The sequence below is a fragment of the Anser anser genome (assembly GCF_964211835.1).
Source record: "Anser anser genome assembly, chromosome: 3".
Taxonomy (NCBI): Eukaryota; Metazoa; Chordata; class Aves; order Anseriformes; family Anatidae; genus Anser; species Anser anser.
The window spans coordinates 56,084,181-56,103,791 of NC_139722.1; the positions used below are offsets into that span (position 1 = coordinate 56,084,181).

Genomic DNA, 19,611 nt, shown 5'->3' on the forward strand with positions numbered 1-19,611 from the left:
TGTTGGAACAAACTTTTGATTTGATCTTTAATGTCATCATTTCTTAGACTCTTTGTCCATGAGAGCTTCTGAGGAAAAATGAGACATTTCTGTTTTTCTGTTCCTCCATGTCCATGGCTGCTGACCAACTTTGGTTTGGTGTGACCAGCTTTGTTTCTCCCAATAAATAACAGCAGTGAAGATGCTTTGGTAGTAACATTCCTTTTGAAGGAAAAAAAATTGTTGGTGTGCCATAGGAATCCTCATGCTTCTAATATATTGGTTTTGGAGGTAATGAACTTGCAGCACACCTTGTAAGTTTTTCATTAAAGTCCCTCAGTCCTAGTTATAAGATCATCAGTTTATGGAAGCTGAGAAGACCACACATGGACTTGTGCTGTTTAGTCCTGGTTAGATAATTGTGTGATGATTTTCAGCTTAACTTGTTCAGTGAACAACTTTTATATGCAGGCTGTAGGTCGCAGAGTACGTGCTCTGCTCTTCCAAACAGGAAGACTGAAAAGAGCCACAAAGATACCCAGAAGAAGCAAACAAAGGCCGTGCCTGGCAATCTTGTCTAAGATTTATGGGGGATGAGGTAAGCAACATTCTGAGTCAAAAGATCCCACTGTAATAATTGTTTGGCTCTGACGGTGAGCATCAAAAGTCCTGCACAAAAAACAGTCTGTCATTGCCAATCAAGAGGAACCCAGGGGACATAGTGAGGGCTCTGTAGCTGTTGTCACTTGCCCTCTGGGCTACACAAGGAATCCTGGACAGGCAGCTTGGACACATGCATCTTGCTGCCTGTAAGTGTGCTGGTTTGAGAAGATAATCCAGAGGAACCTGTGAGAGAATATCACCTCTCCATCCATAAGATCTGACTCTGCATCTTGTTACATTAATCTCCCACTTCAGCACTAGCCAATGGGACTAAAGGTACTCGGTAGCCCCATTCTCCATAGCATCTATAATTGTTTCAAGAAATGCTGCCAAGATGTTTGTGAACATAATCAAGGCAAACATCCCATGGAGAAGCAATCATGAGTAGGTCTGGCTTCAAATCCAAGGCATTGCTTCAAATCAATTTTGTGTCTTTTCCTTAATCTTTGTTTCCAGAACTGGTTTCATAAAAGCAACCCTCAAGCAGAAAAGAAACACTAAGAAAATAAATGTGGAGGGTTAAAACTTGGTAAAGTTAGAAGCAACTGTTCCAAATATTGAGCTTTATTAATGCTTCATTAATGACTACTTTCACTACTAGGCAATGAAAGATTCTTGTTAGCTCATTTTCATGAGAAGTCTGTGGCTTTAAATTTGATTCCAAAATTTTCTTCTCAACAACCACTCATATTTTTGGGCAGCACTGTACAGATCCTGTACAGAACTACCTTTATAACTGACTAGACTGTATGCATTCACTTGTTGAACATTAATTTAAGTATCCCAAAATAGATCAAAATCAATAACAAAGTTGGTAATGGTATGTCCTTCCTAATTAAAAAGGTTTTGTTTTAATTTAGCCTACTAAAACTTACGGAAAATAAGTTCACAGCAGGAATTGTGGTGTTCTGTAACGTAAAACTTCCTTAGATTGTGTAAGTAACATTTAATCAATGAGTTAAAACAAGAACAACAACAACAATAACAAAAAAAAACTGGCAAAATATATTCCTAGCTATAAAATATGCATAACTTTCTAAAAAAGTATATGGTATAAGAATCAGCACCTCCATGCTTTTAACTAAGCTACTGATACTGTTTCTAATTTATTATCATTAAACTGTCAGGAATCTACAAAGCATGAAAATGAATGCTATCAAAGATGTCTGTAAATGTACTTCAAATGCTGATAATGCAGTATATAGAGGTCTTTGTTCATCACAAAATGCACTTTTTGTGGGCTGTGCTCCACAGAAATTCTCTGTCTCAGCAGCTAAGTCTACTTTGTATCGGCAACCAAAAAATCCATTTCACTGACCATAGTGAAGAAAATTTCCAAAGATGGGGCACAACTTGATTTACATTCTTCCCAGCAACACATACTTTCTTTAGGGGGAATTGTCAAAGATCTGTATAAATTTACATTCTGGTAGTTTTTTTTTTTTTTTTTTCTGTCTCTTCTTCATCACATTTGCCTGCCTACTAGGGTATGAATCTCTAGAGGTTCAAAGAGCTCTTGAGAGATCTCAAAGCCATGGTCTAGCCACAGCATCACAACATGAACACAGAGGGGTGAGGGAAAGATTGAAGGAAAAGAAGGGAGGGAGGGAGGGAGGGAGGGAGGGAGGAAGGAAGGAAGGAAGGAAGGGACTCCAATGTTTTTTTCTTAATCTCCCAGGAAATAAAAAAGCACATCTTTTTTCTGCCTTTTGCTGTTAGACTTTTTAGTAGTCTCGCCTCTCCGGTTTCCAAGAACAGTCAATTCTTTTTGCTTCATTCCCACCCCCACCCCCCCGCGCAAGAATGCACATTTACCCAAAGGTAGCATAACGGACCCAGAGAAATTCTACATTTCTTATTGCTTGTTTGCTGTGTGAAGCCCTATTTCCAAATGCAAGATTTACTTTCTCTCCCTGTCAGACAGTCTTGATTACCGAGTTAGAGAAATTGATTCATGAAGAAAGGTTAGGGAGCTAAATACAAATAACTTGGCTGCACAATGATGAAGACAGATGGGAACATCATAATAGGCTTCAGACTACTATTGGGCTGAGAAGGAAGGGCCTCCAGGGAAAGGCATAAAACATAATCTGGCTCATTTTGAACCTTCCAATTGTCACCAGAAACATTATGGTGAAAAGGGAAGCAGGTGGCCACTTTACACACTCTTGAATTTAAACAAGTCTCAGCAGAAGCACTTTGTCAGTTATGGGTTATCATAAGAGTGCAAGACTTGTCCTGCTCCTTTAGATCAAAGCTCTATCCAGCTGCGAATCCTGCCTCCTTCAAAGCTGTGTAGCAGTTGTTGTGGAGCTGAACAAATGTGCAGTGTTCCTTCCAGTCTTCTTCCAGCTCTTCTTCCAGTCCCCAGCTTAGCGTTTTCTTTAGGTTTTATGATGGCCATGAGTTTAATAACCACAAATTAACTTAACCCTCCATTATTTGCCTACTTTTGAACCTATTAATAATTTTGGCATTGGGAGTGATTTTCACAGTTTAGTTATGTGTGGAGTACAACTGTTTTCTAACCAGGAGACTGTGTGTTCTGGTCTGTTGTGCTGAAAAATTGTTGTCTTTCCAGTTGTTCAGACCCTCTCTTTAGGTTTCCTTTCATTTTTCTCTTTTCCAAACCAAGTAATAATGGTCTATGTGATCTTTTCTCTTAAACTTTCAGTATAAATAGCTGTTCCACACTTTTCATTATCTTTATTGCAATCTTTTTTTGTAGATTTTTTGCCTATTGCTGAGCAAGGATGACTTATTCACAGTGCCATAGTGTGACCCAGGATCTCTTTCCTACATAGCAGTAGTAAATCATACTGTGCTTGTATCTATGCTGTTTTGTCCCAGGTGTCTTACTTTGACCACTAGATGTTGAAAATGTTATCCTCTGTCCCAGTTTAATATTTGTGCATGTGCAGCAGGGAGAGATTTTACTTCACTCCCACCAAGTACAAGGAAAAAGTTTTTTCTTTCCTCCTCCAAAAATGAAGTTACATGGAGATGGTGAGTTTCAAAAGGGTAATTCTTGCCTTTGTTCAGGAGCTAAAGCCATTGGATAGCTGAACAAACAAGAATTCTTATTTTCTGCATTTCTTCTCTGAAACAGCTTGCTGCTTTTAGCAGCAGTTGTAACATGAGGAAGAGGAGAGTGGAGTATTTACACAGGTGGAAGAGAGGGAAAGATATAGTAGAGGAAGATGGCAAGACAGAGCAGTTCACTGCAGCAACGCTTTTGGAGAAATAACCACAGGTTGGTTTAGACTGTAGAATGCAATCATTGATAGGGTTAGAAGCTATTCAGCACAGATATAAAAGCAAAGTTCAATTAACCTACTGTGCACATTGCCCGAGTTTGCTGAGAGCTTTGTCAGTAAATGCACAGACCTTTCTTTTGTAATTAATATGACTTTAACTCAGGGAGTGGCAAATATTATTTCTAATCTCTCTGAAAAAGCTGCTTTAGAACTGAAAGGACTTCAAGCTCAATTTATGTCAATATCTTCCTAAACAAGGAGAATCTGTAGAAGAACATGTTCTCTCTAAAAATATTTTTTTTTCTTCCCCCAGAGATATTGGCAAGATTAGAAGAATAAAGAAATCCGAGAAAAAATGCATTAGTATACATACATAGTTGTGCTTTTCAAAAGCTGTCATATTATATTTAAAAGCTGATGCTCAGGCAATTAACATACCAATACTAACATCTCAAACTATAATTTAACTGGGGCGTTATGACTGAGACACAATAAAGATAAGAGAATGTCAAGCAATCACTGTTCTTTAGAAAATGCAAAAGGGGGATGCAACTTGAACATGTCATAGTGCTCATTTAAATTAATAATATTCCAGTGGCTTTCCAGAAAAATCTCAAATATCAGTATTTCAATTCTTACATACGTACAAGAACATCTCCTATTGATATCTTTGTGAGATACAAAACCCTAGCTGTGTGGAAAAGTTTCCTCAAAAGTTTCCTATACCAAATAATTGCATAAAGTAACAATATGTAAAATTGTTCAGAAAAATCACATTTCACATGAAACCCTAAATATAAATTATGAATTTAAACAGTCTTGGTACATATATAAGTACTCATGCAAACAAAATTATGAGCTTACATTGATAGCATTACAGTGGACACTGAAACATTTTCAAAATTATTGACAGATGACTTTGGGTCATTTTGTAAAAACTACTTTTCCTGACAGAAATGCACCTTAGCATTCATGAAGTATGTTATACTTTTTTATTTTATTTTCTTAATATTTTGGATTCCATTTCGTAATTAAAAAAAAAATATCAGTGAAAAAACATACTTTCTATCTACAAAAATATCAGCCTACCGAGTGTTTAGTTGCTACCTCTTCTAACAAGCTGCTTTCTCTAAGTCTCTGTTTTCCTGTAATCAAATTTCGAATGGAGGCCAAGATTTTTTCATAATATGTCACTGGAGTCAAAGAGATCCACTGTAATTTAATATGCTCTTAAATTCTGTGCTTTCCTCCACTATCTGGCCTGGTGGGGAAAAAGACAGACATATGCAGCATCAATACCCTAGTTTCCAGTTTCATCCTTTGCTTTGGAAGGGAATTTATCCCTACAGACCTGGATGTCATTAGTATTATGATTTTGATTGAGAATGCTGGATTAAGGAACTGATGTACATGAATGTTATTCTAGATGAAAGAAATGATTCATGAGTTATTTTTCTGTTTTGCTCTACTGGAGCAATTCCAACTGTCTTGGTTCATATGCAGTATTTTGAAATAAAAAAAAAAAACAAAAAAAAAAAACAGAAACCCCATTCTGTATGCAGATGATCTCCTTTTGTAGCACATTATTTTAGGCTTATTTAGGCTTTCATCATCTTCAGGATTCATGGACTATGTAAAGGAAAAGCCTAAAAACTCAGTTGTGTCCTCCATTTTTAAATCACTTGTAATTTTATATACTGCTTCAGAAGGAAGTTCAGTGAAGCAGCCTTACAATTACTGCTTTCATGTTACTGAAGCTACAAGAAATGATGAAATACAAGTGATATTGGGGTATATTTATGTATGACATACCCATGGACAGCTTAAATCTTTACACTTTCTGTTATTTTTAAAGTTCTTTATAATTTGCTGTATAATGATAGAATACCAGCCAATGAATGAGGTAGGAGAAATCAATTCTCCACTATATCTCCACAATATCTTTGTCTATTTTATTTTTGCTCTAGACAAAATTGTGTGCCATGCTATTTTTCTTGTAGATCAGATTTATCCAATTCTTCTTTACAGCCAGCCCCTTAAAAAGTGTAGTTTATTTATCATCTTTCATTTGGATTTACATTGTCAACAGCTGCTTCTACTTACCCCACAGTTCAAGCCTCCATAACTTGGTCTTTAAGTTTACCTGCAGGTATCTCATTCTGTCCGTTTTCTTGGTGTGATATAATTTTGGTGTATTTGGAATGCATTTAGATTAGTTAAAATTACTTTTCCCAAATCTGTCTGCAAAGCATATTCACTGTTCGTTTTCAGGCTCTCCTTTGTGTCTGCCAAAACCTACAAAAACTGTTAAGCTGCTGCTAGTCTGAGGGCACCACTTCATCCATTGACTTGTGCATTAAGAAGCTGAACCTTACTGAGAAGTTCAGAACTTCAGCGTGGCTGATGGTGACAAACAAAAATCGGTGTCAGAGCAAAGTGACTCACTTTCTTTAAGAATGAAACACCAAATTGCAGTAAGAGCAAATGTTGGTGAATGTATTGGGTCCGACTGAAAGAGCCAAGGGAATGTATCTTAGTGCACTTCTTTTAAAGCCAGGCTGTTGGATTTACTAACTTTTCAGTGAAATCTGGGGAATTCAACATACAACAGTCTGCTGGCATACTGACCCTGGAGCCAGCTGATCTGAATAATCCCTGAGTTCAGAAGGTCTCATTTAATAACTTGCAAGACTAACAAGGACCAGCTGTGACACACACACAAAAAAAAAAAAGTCTCTAAAGTAGAACAAAAGAGGTTTATTCTTTCCAGGAACTTCCTGTGCTTAAAGACCAGCCCTTAAAGACTGAGCCCTGTTTCCAGGGTCCAGCTTTACCCCAAGCAATGCTGGGCAGATCCACTTTGGCTTAATGTGTGCTATCTTGGCTGTAGCCTAAGGGAAGAGTCAGTAGTTTTGCTGCTGTAAAAGCAACTCAATCAGCTTCTCTTTTCTGAGACACAGATAAGCAGACATTTTCAAATAAAAGGAAGTTGCTTGTCTGTACTTACCTCTACCATATGCTTTTCTGGAGTGATCAAAGAAGCAATTGCCAGGAGCAAAAATCTTTATAGTTCACAATCCCTAAATGAGTCAGTAAGGATTTGGATTTTAAAATATTTTTGTTTGTTCAGTACTGAGGCAAAGTGTACAATATTCATAATGCGGAAGGAAATATTCCGGCAGCTACTTTGGTTGTTGCAGAAGGCAAAGGACATAAAGTGAACCTGTGTGGATGTACAATGGTAAGGTTCAGAGCCTGAGGCTGCTCCTCTTGGCGGAGCTGATCCCAAGAATAGGATAATGACTGTGATTTCAGGGTCAATAGTCTCTTTCTACTGACTCTAATGGAAATCCAAGTCAGTCTTTGAGAGGAATTCATTTCTATTTGCTCTTCATGTTCTATATGAGCAGTAGCTATCCCACAGAAGAAACTGTGAAAACCCTGGGAAAGATGAGACCTTGTTGAGGGGCAATACATTTCATCTAATGCAAGCTAATCTAAAAGGTCAGTATCTAACCTAAGATAATTATCTGGGCTCCTTATCGTCAGAAAAATCACAGAGAGAGAACATTCTCCAAAAGGTGATCAATCTTGTGTACCTTGAACATCCATCTCAGGACAGAGTGAGCGAATTGACCCTGGAGATGGCTCTCTTTTTATTAAGTAATGAGACTGTTGTCCTAGACAAGGTATTTAATTTCTAAATGGCTAAGAAAATTGAATTCCACATACTCCCTCTATTCAGCAGAACATATTTTGTTGTGTCTGCTAGTTATGCATGCGTAATGTCTTCTTGTACTAGATGTTTTGGATATATCATTGCTTATACAATATTTTAAAACTATCTTTACACTTTGTCAATATTTTAAATTAAAATAATTGAGAATAACATAATTTATAACTAACAATTCTATAACAGATTAAAATTTTATAAATTCTTTGATTTTTATACCTTTTTAAAGATAAAGAAAATACTAATCTTTCTAAGCAGCACATTTTTTTTCCTGTTTTCTCCAATAATTGCAAAAACTCTGGAAGTCTTCAGGCATTTTGCAAGCAATATAAAGGGTACAAAGCATTACAACCATAATATATATATGTGTGTGTGTGTGTGTATATATATATATATAGGTCTTTTCTCAACAAAGCACATCTGTTTCTTTCTTTTTTAAATAGGTGTGATCCTCCCTTAGGCTGACTGTGTTGTGGTCGGAGTGTGTTTTGCCATTAACTGCAATAGGACATGATTCTAGATAATCAGCAGAGACAGCCTGTATGTAGAAGGGTGGCTTGTTGCAGGCAGCCTAATGTGGGAGCCAGTTCTGTGAAAATAAATTTACTTTCTTTTGTTGTGTGCTGGCATATCAAGTCAGGTAAAGAGGCAAGAGATGCATACCTGTTTTAGATGAAAGGGCACTACAAAGCTGGTTGATAGATGGGCTTGCGTTTGGGGATGGTCACCAGCAACAGATAAGGCGAATGAACAAAAAAAATATCAAAAACCAAAGGCCACTGGAGACTGTGTAAAGCCTGCTTAAACTTCTGTTTTTTATGCCTTGTAAACAGTCAAACTGTAATCATACAGTCTCCCATGGAGAATGTTCAGCTGGGGAGTGAACAAGCTATGGTAAGAGTCCGTCGAATTAGTACTGTCTGTTTGGCTGCCCTTTCCAGATCTTGGGAGGCCACTGGGGAAGTGCCCAAGTCCCACAGCTCACAGGCAGGAGCATTGGTTGGTCTACTAAGGTGAAGAGTCCTGGGCCTCATGTGCCTGGATGCCTTGACAGAAATGTGGTAAGTAGCCAAGAGTTGGTGCCAAATTCCATACCACCCCACCCATCATATTGCATCATACAGTTATGAGTTATTCTATAAATCAAGGGCTTAATCCAGTGACTGGTGCTTCATGGGGCGTCTCTGAAGACTTCAGTAACACCACAGAAATGTTGCAGATTTGAACAGGGAAGTGCCGAGGTAGAAACTATATCTAATCTGAGAGCATTCATGCTCCATAAGGTGCCAGATTTTTGAACTTCTTTGACCACGGTGCGCGATTTTCTCCAGTCTTGTGCTCAGCTCTCTGAGACATGACTTTTTATAAGCACCCAACTGATACAAGAGCACAAGTTCCATTGATTTTAAAGTGCTTGAAGTTCCTGTCTATATCTTTTCCTTGACAGTAGGAAGGCTGGGGAGAGAAGGGGCAGCTGTTGCACTGGTGTCCCTGTAAATATTTGATTTTCTCTTTGAAACAGTAGCTATGACTCTCAGAGGGGGATAGTGATTACATTCTTGGAATATGTAAGTTATAAAACTAGCCTTGTGATCAGTTAAAAAATGTGCGAGAAAGCACTTGCATTCAGGAAAGTTGATGTTCAAGTTTCATTTCCTCTGGAGACAAATATCAATTCAGAGGAGCAATAAAAGGTAGAAAAGAATGAACCAGGTTACTGTAAGATCATGGGGTCATCGCCATGTAATTCCAGACAGTGTTGCAAAAGCTGGAATATTAAATCTCAATGGGTGGAGAGATGGATGCAGGCCAAGGGTAACCTACAGGGAAATAAGATTGAACTAATGAAAGTTTGCTATCTCAGTAGTATGTAAAGAATGTCTCCAATTTTGTGCTCGCTAACATAGTGTCTCTGGGTGATGTAAGAATAATCATAGGTAGAAATTACACTTGCCTACTAGATTCACATGAACAAGAATAAAAACCTATGTATGAAAGAATATGATCTGTAGATTTCAACAAGCAAGCTGTCTCATTTTTAATGATATTTGAGTATCTTCTGAGATTTCCTAACATAATGAGATTTCAGACTGGATTAGATGATGTCTTTATTTCCTTGAATCCTTTAGAACTGTTGGTTACTGTCTGATTTTCTTCTCTGTTCATATTTGGTTTTGTGGAGGTTTTTATTGGAGTTATTAAGACAACATATTTGACTACTTCTATTCTGACAGACCTATAAAATATACTGTCATTGAAAGATTAAACTACATTTTACAAATGTTGAAATAACTCCTGAGAGTTATCCCTGTAATTTTCAAGACAGGACTGGAACAGTTCATGCTGTGTTTTAGATAGTTCCCAGAATTTTATAGGAAAGAGAGCTTGGGAGAAATGTTATCCTAAGGCTAAAGATCACAGAATCAGAGAATAACTGAGGTTGGAAAAGACTTCTGGAGATCAACTAGTCTAGACCTCTGGCTCAGAGCAGGGACAGCAGGATCACCTTGATCAGGGCCATGGCCAGCTACCTAGTTTTACTATAACAGGGTTCCCCTGACCTTCACATCTCCAATCAGTTCTTCCTCTTCGCAGACATGAAGTTCAGCAGAGTTGTTTTCCTCATTATTTCCTCAGTTGCCCGTGTTAGGGAGTTGTCATCAATGCACTCCAGAAACTTCCAGGATTGCTTGTGCCCTGCTGTGTTGTCCTTCCACCAGACATCAGGGTAGTTAAAATCCCCCGTGAGGACCAGGGCCTGCAAACACAGGACTTCTTTCAGTTGTCTGAAGACTGCACCTACTTCATGATCACTTTTACTGATACAGGTCTGTAGCAGACACCCACCCCAACCTTACCCTTGCTGGTCTGTCTACCAATCCTAACTCATATATAACTCATATATAACTCATAATATAACTCATAATATAATATTAGCTGGCTCATCACCCCTCCCTAAGCAGAGCTCCATGAATTTATTATCTATAAATTTCTTGAACTTCCTAGAGGAGAACATAGCTAATGGCTTGTGTACACCTCCCTAACAAGTCATAGACATTTAAAATGGAAATGTAGACAGAGACAATGTTTACCATGCCATTTCTAGTAACTCGAAGGTCAATAATTCCCTTTCTTCCTGTCTTAGAGTGGTATTTCAGAGATGTCAATATTCTGATTTTGGTAAACTGACTGATACTGATAAGAAGTAAGTGAGAGGAGACCTCAAGCCTCTTCTGCCAAAAGGACTTGATTCCAAATGAAATGCTACTCATGTACACTCATAAAAAAAAAAATTATACCAGCTAGCATATGGCTTATTTTCTCTTATGTTCTTGCACTGATATTCAGTCTAGTATGGTATTCTTGAGTTACTTCAAACATATAAAATGTTATATATTATGATACACATCCTAGGGGGTTATAACTGCAAATGGATAAACATGTCTCAGTTTGATCAAAATCACAGAACTTGTATTCCCAGTGTTGTCTGCAAAAGAATTGAAGTAAATCCAATTTAAAGCTCCATTGACTAGTTTGCGATAAACATTTTGGAAGAATGTGGGGTAGTGTTGCTACAATATACCATGCATTCATCCTTTTCTGGTTACATCAGAGTTTGTGGTCTGCTATTTACCTTGAGTACAGAGTTAAGAATTGTGATTATTGACTGCATTAGCCCCTTGTTCTTGCTATGTACATTGTGTTTTAAATAGTTCTTACAGAGAAAATCCAAAGGATTCTATACAAATGGGGGATGTTACAGTTTTCATTCATTCTCTTGCTCCCTGTCAATTGTTCTGGAGCTTGGGATAAACTACATATTGGGACTTGTATAAAAATTATCTGCAGTAATAGGAAGAGGGAGGAAGATTTCATGCATCATATAGGACAAGAGTCAAATAGATAATCAAAACAAAAGTCCAAACTGTAAACATTTTCTTTACTACTTTAAATGAGTGAAAACTTATCATATAACTGTCGAGAGGGAAATAGGCACATTTTTCTGCTCCCAAACCACGGAAACTAGAGGCAAATGAAGCATTAACATTTCTGATTTACAAAAAATAATCCAAGGACTATAGATGATTAATGGAATAATTGCTGACAGCCTGAAGAGACCTGAAGAGCCTGAAGAGTTTTTTGGGTTTCATTTTTTCTAAGTGATTGTCTGCAGGAAAAAATAGGTGAAATCTACAGGGATGAATTTTGTAGTAATAGTTTTCTACACAACCTGTTGTTTTAATTTGTATGTGGATGCTATGTAACTATAGAGAAGAGAGGAGGACAATGTTTTCATGAATTGTAGTGTAGAAATTAATGACTGATGGATACTTAGAGATGAGCACCTTAAACAAACAAACAAGGAAACAAACAAACAAAACCAAACAGCTTAACTTTAAAATACAGTCTGTAAATACATAAGATTGAAAAAAAAAGTCTTTAATTGATTTTTTTTCCTTGTCCAAGTCTCTAGGGTTTCAAGGAGCCCACCATTTCACTGTTTGTAAGGAAGCATTTCTAGTGCTCTCAGCCCATATTTTATTTTCTGTTCTAAAAATCTTCTCATTTTATTTTTATTATTATTTTATTTTTTTTTTCTTTCCTTTTCTTTCTAGGCCCTTTTGTACCTTCCTACATATGGGTAATTATTCCCTCCTGGTTCTTTAAGATGATTCTTTTAAGATGATCATCTCGGACCAACATATGCTTGTAATTTGTAGTTTTAATTGTATGCACAAAACCACATTCCTGGGAGGGACAGAGTCTTCCCTAGACTTACCCAGACAACTGGAAAAAAAGTCCTAACTGGACTGTATCCTTGTTGGGAAGATTTTCTAAAGAAAGTTAGTTACCCTGCACAGAGGAAAAGCCCAACTCCTCCTTTGTGGCTTTGAAATTCACCTCCCTCAGTTTTCCTCTTATTCTGTAATCTGGCTGTGCTAAAGGACACCAGCAAGAGTCAAGTGTCACCTTGCAACTGGCTGGCAGAAAAAATTCTCTAAATGGAAAAGCGCAGTTTCACAATTAAACTTAAGTCTCCCTTTTCGTGATGTCTCCTTCATTTCTCTTTCTATAATTCTGCTTGTATTATTTTGACAAGGACTTCTGTAAACTCCCAAGATGCAAACCTGAAACTGACAAGAATGGTGGCAAAAGTACTCAACACACAAATTCTTCTGACAGACTAACAGGAGACTGTCATCTGCTGGAATCACCTTTCTTTTTTTCCCTGTGCATTTATTCTGTTCTGCCCTCCATACACACCTCAGTGACAGCCTGAGGGTGTCAGGCATAATTCTGCAAAGACACAGAGAAGGAAAAGAAAATGCCAAGTGTCAAGTCTATCCCATGGCCTCCCAGCACTGTATAAACTGAAAATAGAAATTGTGGGAAAATGGCCTGTTAGTTCCTTTAGTCTTGATATGTTGAATTGGTTTTCAAGTGTTTTCATAGCTATTCTGAAGAGTTATTGGCATTTACGATATGATGCAGTGTCCACTGAAATCTATTAGACCCTTTATACTGGCTTCAGCTGACTGAAATTTGACACTGGCTTTCATCATGAGACTTTTGTGTAAAAACAACTTACTGATGTGCTTTTGTAAAGGATCAATATAAAACATTAATGAATAAGACATACAATTAAGGAGACAAGGGATATTCTGAAGTCTTTTGTATTGGAAACAAATTCAGTAAAGCTAGATAGATGTCTCTGAGCTTAAATAAGTGTTGTTATAGAACAATAAAAGAAACTTTTGCAGTTACTGCTGTGATATCATTTCTACTGTTACTGATCCGATCCTGCATTATGTAGTTTTTCTTAAGAAAATGTTTGCTGGTGTCACTAACCCTGACCATTCAGTTGTATTGCCAATTAAGTCCAAGCAGTAATGTTAAAGAGAAATGCGGATAAGCACACTGTGATAATGGGTTGCTATGCAAAGGCAGAACACTGACTTTGATAAAAACTGAATCAAACTGCAGCATGTGGTTAATCCATCCCTTTTAATTTTTACCATTCTGATTGGTTCTTCTAAAATGGAGACTCTCCACTTCAGAAATAGAGAGTTGATGTTCTGCATCTTTATCCACTCAATCTGATGTTTGTCTTGTGGATACTTGCCTTCACTGCCATTTGCTACATATGCTGATGTCAGCTGTGTATGCGCATGTCATAGAGACAAAATAAGTGAGATAATAGATGTTAATAAACAAAATGATGATAAATATTCAAATTTTTAATGCATGAATTGTTTTAAATTAGTTGATGTAACTTCTGCTTTCACTTCGTTATTAGTTGGAGCTTGCATGGGAAGGAGTTGTCAAATGAAGTATGACATTCCCCAGGTTTGAAAGGTCAAGTTTAATTTTTCAAACATCTGTGAGTTTATTTTCAACACTTCAATGGCAAATAAAATTCACTTGAACAAACTTGTCATATAAATAACTTGCGGTACTGGAGATATGGATTCAAAGTAAAACTGGGGAAAACATAGTCCCTACCTTGTAAGATGAGCTAACAAATCCTGGCAGTCAGAAGGTGGCTGGAGTGACCATGGCATTCTTAAATGGAGGCTTTTCTAAGTAATCAATAGCAGGCGTATATTTTCAGTGCAAATAATGTGATATGCTTATTTAATTGTTTTATCTTTAATGTTAATATTACATTTAATAGTTTATGCCTTTGCAGGGAACTGCACAAAGGAGGAAAGAGAGAAGTGACACAACTCTCAGATTCCCTGCAAAGTCTCAGCATGGTCTCTCGAGAAGTAGCTGGTTGCTTTGTAAAGGAGACATTTGGAGTACTTGGCTTTTGAGCTGTCTGAATGCAAATGGTGCAGTCCACACTAGCTGATGCTCAGGTGCCTGGGGAGCTAGGACACTGGCTACAGTTATCTATGGGCAAGTTCCTCACAGCTGCTGACTTCAGTATAGTTGTTGCAGTTATGACAGTTGTCAGAAGTAGACAATCCTTGTTCAAGGTGTAGGCTGCATTGGGATATGCTGCCAAGAAGGGAATGGGCCCCATGGCCTAGCCAACTGCCAGCCAGATCTTCCCTGTTTTCCTAATCTAGCACTTATCGTCCTTTGCAGTTAGTAATTTGATACCCAGTATAGTCTCATATGTAGCAAAGAAAAGAGACTTAAATGACCCCAGAAAATACAGCTGGCCAAACTTTTCAGAATAATAGGTATTAAATATATAGATATATATTTTCCCTAACGACTTACAATATAAAGTTGTCTCATGCATTAGCTTTTTCTTTTTCATTTTCTGTTTATTCTTTTCATTTTCGTTCACCTTCATTCCTACTTTTCCTGTTCCAGCTCTCACTCCAACTGACCAAAAAAAAAAAAAAACAAAAAAAAACAACATGATGAGATGATGGCAAGAGGTAGAGATGATAGACAGGGATAGAGAAAAAAAATATAGGATAAAAATATGGGAAAGAATAAGAGGAAATATAAAAGAAGAAAACAATGAATTTCAGAATCAAACTTCTGATGAAAAACATTAAAGAGATTATTAAAAAGAAAATTTAAAAATAGTCTATTTTTAAATGAACAGAATACAAATAATGGAAAAAAATTCAAGTACTTCATTTCTGACTTCATTACAAGATTGTTGGATAATGGACATTGCTTTTTTTTTTTTTTTCTTAAACCAGGAAATTTGTTTAGATATCCAAAATTTAGCAAAAGAATCTGCTCCCTTAGAACAAAAATGTTAGTGGATAGAACAAGATTTACTTAGCCTGACTAATGAAGGAATAATTTTCAGCACTGTCCATTATGTACTTACTATCTTAGACCTCCACTTATTGCAGCTCATCTTCCTTTGCGTCAGTTTTCAAGAAGAACATATAGTGGATTGTCCTTAACCTGTATTTATGCTCAAGCAGAACATATTGGGTTTTCTTAGATTCAGTTTGAAATAACCACATGATATGGCAAATATTTAATTTAAGAAATCTTTGGCTTGATTCTTATCTCTTACTACTATAAATCAGGGATAAATTTTTAAGGCTGGTGGAGTTACATGGACATAAATCCAGACAACAGAAGGAAGTGTTTGATCCTGCTGAATGTTTGTGACTTTTTCTAAACAAGGCTTTGGTAATATAATCAGGAGCAGTGAGAAATCTTTAGCAGATACCTATTGTTCACAGTCCAACAGACTTTTAGGTCAGCTGTTGAATTACCATGACTTATTAAGCAGTGGTATCTCTTCCTTTCAGTGCCTGGTGTTGAGTGATATGTTCCTGACAAGCAGAAGAAAATCCAATTATCTACTTTTCTTTCTTGACTATTCAGGAAATGTTTCCATTTTTAATATGGCAGCTGGCCATACAATAAAGATATTGGTAAAGTCTCTTTAAGCATATTATATTTTTGTAACTTTCATAAGGGTTGTGAAAGACAAACAATTTGTTGTTGCAAATATATGAAGAAAACAACATTAAATCTGTGCCTGGACAGACTCTGTAGGAGAGTGTTACAAAAAAGTAGTAGAAAATATGCTATCGCGTTTTTCGTTCCAGTCCTTTTGGACCAGCCAGCTTGTGATAGGAGGGTTGTTGTGAATTGAATGACACGACATGGGAGCTACCTGTCATAAAATAACTGTTTCTCAGAAAGCAAACAATTACTCTTTCACAACTCTTCTGAGGCCTATTTTCAAAAATCCTTTAGAACTAGATAAGTGGCCAAAGACTTTTGACTTACAAGAGACATTCAGCTCCTGAGAGTAAGAAGACTTGTGTGTCACCCTTGGCTCTACAACAATGTTTCTCAGACTGTTTTGGAGGATCAGCTAATGATTTTGATAAAATCAATCAGTCAATCAATCAATAAATAAATTCTCAAACCCATTTTACATGGTGTCCACATATTCTTTTTTTTTTTTCTTTTTCACTTGTATGTGTGCAAAATCATTGGATTTCTTGTCTCCTTTCTTTTATATGCATATATATATATATATGTATAACACATATATATATTACCATTGCTTCATGGTAGAAACAAACTTAGAAGGCAGTAACTGGTGCAAACCACACCTGTATCTCACCGAAGATTAGAATCTTACTCCTGAATCAGTCTTTTTTTTTTTTTTTTTGCCTCGGTTTGATTTTGTGGTTATTTCAAGAGTAAATTGCAAGAGAGTCTGGCTGGATTCTTGCTATTTTAACAGCCAGTGTAGTTTTCTGTTCTTCATAAATGATAATAAATGTAATTGGGAGGACTTCTAAGGCTCCACAACTAGATTTTCAGTGGCTGAATAAATAGTGCCCTGAGAATTTATTTCATTGTGTTCAAATGCCATGGTATCACTTTGACTTTTAAATTTAAACTTTCAGATTAGTGGGAAGAGTTTTAGCCAAAAGATTCTCATTAGCATTTGTGGCAGACAAAAAGCTGAATGCTTTTCTGCTGAATTAAAATTTACCTCTATCTCATGGACTATGAAACCATATGGTGAAAGTCAGAGGAAGTGTTAATGCAAAATACGCTTTCAGAATTCATTCTGTAAAGTTCTCTTGCAACAGACTCAGGTAATTTCTGGACTCATTTTGTGTAGTCCTAACAGTTTAAAACCTCATAGCATTTGGACCTAGATTTACTTAGTTTTCAGAGATTTACTTAACACTTCTGTGGTGCTGGAGTATCAAATGATTTCTGTCCAGTAACAAAGGGTGCCTTTTTACAAGATACCTCTGATTTTGAAAAGCATTTATCCTGAAAGGCAGAGAACCTGCAGAAGTACAGCTGCTCCTTCATCAAATGTATTTTCTATAAATTCAGCTTCATTTTCTATGGATTTCTGACAAAATGTTCAGACCTTGAAAACACATCTGTTTCATCTGATGATGTAGGTTTTGCCTTTCTCTGAATTTTAGTAATTCATTGGCAGGAGGTTCCTTAGTCAGCACTGTGGTATGTCATTGCTTCCTTTTATTTCACTATTAACAGTGAGGCAGTTAACCTTTTCACAGACATTAAGCTTTATAGATTCATATATATTTTTAAGGCCAGAGGGACTGCTGTGTTAGTCTACGCTGACCTTTGTTGCAAGAAGTATTCTCCCTTTCTTGCAGAAGCTGGAGAACTAAGTGAGTTCCCTTACTTCTCAAGCGCAATATGAAAACTCCCCTGACTTTGTGGATCAAGACTTCATGTCTGCATGACATTTTTCCTTGAACTGTGTGTAGAAACATGTAAGCTTGTTTAGGTTTGATGCAATCACCTCAATAAGATAATTCACTGACAGATGCTGAGAGCTAAAGGCCAGAAGGGAATGTCAGTGTTCGAAAGATCTTTACAGGTGGAAAGGGGCTTTGGGGGGCTTTTTGCTGTAAAAGAGACTGGTCGAACACAGTGCATGTGCTACTTTCATTTACAGGAGCTACAGGGCCTTTCTAGGCTCAGCTGGTAAACTTGGCCAGACTGAAGGAGAAGTTAGGAAGGTACCTTCCCAGTGTGAAGGGTCCCCATGAAGTGCCCACATGCCCCACTATTGCTAACATAAAAAGGACTGGTGAGAGCAAGACCTGCTGAGCCCTGGCCACACCAGGGTGTTACCTCTTTATTCCATTTTTTTTTCCCCTGCATTTATGATCTGTTGACAGGGACATGAGCTCTCAATTTCTTCTCTTCAGCACAGAGTATGCTCAGTCCTCTGGTATTTTCATCTGTTTGAAAGTGCATCTCTTCTGCCCAGTTGTTTACCAAGAACAACTCACAACAGATGCTGGAGTTTCTTCTTGAACAGGCTAAGTGCAACAAGCAGGATTCCCTTTGCTGCTATCAGCATTGCTGTGTGCCTCAGTGCATGCCTCACCTCTTCTCCTTTGCTCCCCCATCTTCTCTGCAATGTCTTTGTGAAGGAAGTTTAGACATAGAACCCATGATTCTTTGCTGGTTGTTTAGTTCATCCAGGTCATTGATGAATAAATTGAACAGGACTGGACCCAGGACTGGACCCAGTACTGACCCCTGAGGGTCAGTCTCTGCTAGCTACAGGCCTCCAACTAAACTGCACTGCTGATCACAACACTGAGCTCTGCCATTCAGCCAGTTCGCAATCCACCTCACTGTCCACACAATTAATCCACACTTCCTGCGCCTGCTTATGAGGATGTTATGGGAAACAGTGTCAAAAGCCTTGCTGAAGTCAAGGTAGACAACATCCACTGCTCTCTCCTCATCTACCCAGGCAGTCATCCCATCACAGAAAGCTATTAGATTGGTTAACCATGATTTTCCCTGGGTGAATCCATGCTCCTGATCACCTCCTCATACTCCTGATACTCCTGATCACCTTCATAGCCTCCATGTTCTTGGAGATGACCTCCAGGATGAGCTGTTCCATCACCTTTCCAAGGAAGGATATGAATCTGACTGGTCTGTGGTTTCCTGGGTCTTCCTTCTTGCCCTTTTTGAAGACTGGAGTGACATTAGCGTTCTTCCAGTCCTCAGGCACCTCCCCTGTTCTCCGTCACCTTACTGAGATGATGGAGAGGCCTAGCAATAACATCCACCAGCTCTCTCAGCACTCGTAGTTGTATCCCATTGGGGCCCATGGATTTGTGGGTGTTTTGATCACTAACCTGATCACTAACCTGATCCTCCTTGACCAACATGTGTCAACATTTGATAGTGTTAACATCTGGTAGTGTTAAGCTGTTTCCATCATTGCTTTCAAAGAACACTGAACTTCACTTGCCTGTTACTGTTGCCATCTGCAAGACCTTGTGAAAACAAGCTTTCCCTGTGTAAGTTTAGAAAACAAGGCCACCTCTCTTCCCCTTTTGGTTTAATAATTTTCAATGGCTCCATTTATTTTGAAACAAGTTACAGCAGAAAACAATTTTGCTACACGATATCTTTTGAGCGCACTCTGTTTTTGACTGAGTAAATAGATGAAGCTCTCAAACAGCCTGAATTCTTTAACTGAAAAGAAAAAAAGAAAAAAGACAA

The 19,611-nt window shown here is 37.6% G+C and overlaps 1 long non-coding RNA gene across 1 annotated transcript; it reads left to right on the plus strand.

The window, feature by feature from the left end:
• Positions 1 to 2,446: 2,446 nt before the first annotated feature.
• LOC310897251 lies at positions 2,447 to 17,639 on the plus strand. The gene is made up of 3 exons (XR_014582162.1): positions 2,447 to 7,403; positions 8,574 to 8,693; positions 15,873 to 17,639. It is a non-coding gene; the product is annotated as an uncharacterized lncRNA (long non-coding RNA).
• Positions 17,640 to 19,611: the final 1,972 nt, after the last annotated feature.